The following is a 3,738-nucleotide window of genomic DNA, read 5'->3' on the forward strand; positions in this document are numbered from 1 at the left end:
ATTGGGGATCAGGCAAAGATAACCACTTTCATCACTCTTATACAGCATAGCACTGGAAGTTCTGGCCAACACAGTAAGGCAAGAAAATCAAATAAAAGGTTTACAGTTTTAAAAGAAATAAATAATACTGTCCTTATATGACTGGCTACTTTAAAAATATATACAAAAAATAGAAATAATGAATACAGCAAGGTGAACTAAAAGAAATCAAATCACATTTCTATACACTAACCATAAATATGTGTAAACCAGAATTAAAATAAATTTTAATAGATTTAAGTTTCTCAACAGAAAATATAATATGTAAGTATACATGTAACAAAACATGTACAGGACCTATATGTTGAAAATTGCAAAATTTTCCTGATGACAGGAAATCTAAAACCTAAATACTTGGGAAAAAAGTACTGTATTCATGGATTGAACAAGTCAACATACTAAAGATGTAACTTCTCCCCAGATTGATGGATAAGTTTAATTTAATTCTCAAAATAATTCCAGGAAGGTTTCCTGGTAGACATATACAAGATTACCCTGAAGTGTATATGGTCCTAGGATACCTAAAACAATGTTGACAAAGAAGGATAAAGTACAGGGCGAATCAATCTACTTGATATTAAGGTTTCATATATAGCCAGAGTATTCAAAACAGTGTGGTATTTGTGGATAAATAGACATGTAGATCAATGGAACAGAGTAGAGTACACTAGTGGCAGTGGTATACATGGTTCAGTCACCAACATGCATCTCTTTGTCCACGCCCAGGAGCTACACACTCTCGAGGTGACTGACCAGGAGACTGTCACCCAGATCAAAGCTCATGTAGTCTCATTGGAGGGCATCACTACAGAAGATCAAGTCCTGCTCCTGGAATGCGCACCCCTAGAAGATGAGGCTACCCTGGGCCAGTGTTGGGTGGAGGCTCTGAGCACTCTGGAAGTAGCCAGCCACATGATTGGAGGTAAAGTCCATGGTTCCATGGCCGGTGCCAGGAAAATAAGAGGTCAGACTTCCAAGGTGGCCAAACAAGAGAAGAAGAAGATGGGCTGGGCCAAGAGACATATACAGTACAACTGGTGCTTTGTGAATATTGTGCCTACCTTTGGCAAGAAGAAGGGCCATAATGCCAACTCTTAAGTCCTTTGTAATTTTGGCTGTCTTTAATAAAGCCACTTAGTCCAGTCATTAAAAAAAAAAAAAAAAGAATAGAGTACCCAGAAATAGACACATACAATATGCTCAACTGATTTTTGACAAAGGTATGAAATCAATTCCATGGAGGAAAGACAACATTTCAACAAATAGTACTGGAATAATGGGAAATATATAAGTAAAAAAAAATGTACCTATACCACACACCTTATACAAAAATTAACTCAAAATAGATAATAGATTCAAATGTAAAAGTAAAACTATAAAACTTTTAGAAAAATCAAAGGAGAAATTTTGGGAGATCTAGGGCTAGGCAGAGATTTTAGTTTTGACAACAAAAGCACAATTCATAAAAGAAAAGAATGATTAATTGAATCTCATCAAAATAAAAAAGTTTGCTCTATGTAAGACCATGTGAAAAAGATGTAAAGAAAATATACAGGTGAGACAGTGGTGGGGGAAGGCACCTGTGGGGCCGACTGGTGGGTTGAAGGATGTAAGCATGTGAGTGAAGTCCCAGTGCACACTGCAGCGGCACAGGTACCTTCCACTTCCGGGCGTAAGGTGCTGTGAGGAAAGCTGAAGTGAGTGGACTCGCACTGGCAGCAGGATGCCGCTACTGCCGCCCCAGCCTAGCCTCCCTCGACTTTGGTGTTCCCATCATGGGGGCCCAGGTTCCTCAGCACACCCTGATCCAGCAGCCCGAGAGACTGTCCCCTGTCCTTCGGAAGCCCTGGCGCAAGTCCAGGCCCTTGGCAGGGAGGATGACAGAGCTGCAATCGGCACTGCTACTGTGAAGACAGCTGGCAGATACTTACAGAGAGCCTACTACATGCCAGGGACTGTACCAGATGCTGGACTATGTCAGCAAAAAAAATAAAAATCCATGTTCTTGATTTCTCACAAGAAAGTATGATCTGAAGTGCAGGGGATGAGGCCTATGAACACGGCCCCCTATGAGCAGGTCCTAGACTGAGCACAGAGGAAAAGAAAATAAGGAAGAGATTGTAGAGAATTGGTGTTATTTCATCGTTAAATGTTTAAGAATTCCTCAGTAAAAGTATGCAGGCTTGGACTGAGAACTTCAAAGATGGCAGAGGAGTGAGATGCGGAGATCACTTTCCTCCCCATGAATACATCAGAAATACATCTACATGTGGAACAACTCCAACAGAACACCTACTAAACACTGGCAGAGGACCTCACACTTCCCAAAAGGCAAGAAAAGCCCCATGTACCTGACCGTGTGGCTGACAGGGTCTTGGTGCTCCTGCTGGGTGTCAGACCTGTGCCTATGAGGTGGGAGAGCGGAGATCAGGAAACTAGTCCACCAGAGACCTCCTGGCTCCATGTAATATTAAATAGTGAAAGCTCTCCCAGAGATCTCCATCTCAACGCTAATACCCAGTTCCACTCAATGGCCAGAAAGCTACAGTGCAGGACAGCTTATGCCAAGCAACTAGCAAGATAGGAACACAACCATGTCCATTAGTAGAGAGGCTGCCTAAACTCATAATAAGGTCACAGACAGCCCAAAACACACCACTGAATGTGGTCCTGCCCACCAAAAAGACAACATTCAGACTCATTTTCCAGAACACAGGAGCCAGTCCACTCAACCAGGAAGCCTACAAAATCCACTGAACCAACCCTAGCCACTGGGGGCAGACACCAAAAACAACGGGAACTATGAACCAGCAGCCTGTGAAAAGGAGACCCCAAACACAGTAAGTTAAGCAAAGTGAGAAGACAGAGGAGTACACAGCAGATGAAGGAGCAAGGCAAAAACCCACCAGACCTAACAAATGAAGAGAAAATAGGCAGTCTACCTGAAAAAGAATTCACAGTAATTATAGTAAAGATATCCAAAATCTCAGAAATAGAATGCAGAAAATACCAAAAAAAAGTTTAACAAGGACCTAAAAACCTAAAGAGCAAACAAAAATGATGAAAACCACACACTTACCTAGGGGTAAGACGGGAATAAAGACACTGACCTACTAGAGAATGGACTTGAGGATATGGAGAGGGGGAAGGGTAAGCTGTGACAAAGTGAGAGAGTGGCATGGACATATATACACTACCAAATGTAAAATAGATAGCTAGTGGGAAGCAGCTGCATAGCACAGGGAGATCAGCTCGGTGCTTTGTGACCACCTAGAAGGGTGGGATAGGGAGGGTGGGAGGGAGGGAGATGCAAGAGGGAAGAGATATGGGAACATATGTATAGGTATAACTGATTTACTTTGTTATAAAGCAGAAACTAACACACCATTGTAAAACAATTATACTCCAATAAAGATGTTAAAAAAAATTAACACTATAAAAAATCCAAGGAAATATAATGTAGAAAAACATTTTCAATTTGTTACATATTGTCCAGTTGTAACTTGGCCCTTATTATTTTCTCTAAGGGGAAACAAATGAATGAATAACTCATGCAAATCAAAATTCAAAACCAAACTATAATCAGTGTTATGATTTCTGTATAGATGTCTGTAAAACCCTAATACAATCAGATCTTATTGTAGAGCAAGTTATGTATCAATCATTATATATGCCTATTGAGATGTTCCTGTAGAAAAA

General features: G+C 40.7%; 1 pseudogene; it reads left to right on the forward strand.

Moving 5' to 3' along the window:
• Positions 1-713: 713 nt before the first annotated feature.
• Positions 714-1,137, forward strand: LOC137216950 (ubiquitin-like protein FUBI pseudogene; annotated as a pseudogene).
• Positions 1,138-3,738: the final 2,601 nt, after the last annotated feature.

The sequence above is a fragment of the Pseudorca crassidens genome, chromosome X (genome assembly GCF_039906515.1).
Source record: "Pseudorca crassidens isolate mPseCra1 chromosome X, mPseCra1.hap1, whole genome shotgun sequence".
NCBI lineage: Eukaryota > Metazoa > Chordata > Mammalia > Artiodactyla > Delphinidae > Pseudorca > Pseudorca crassidens.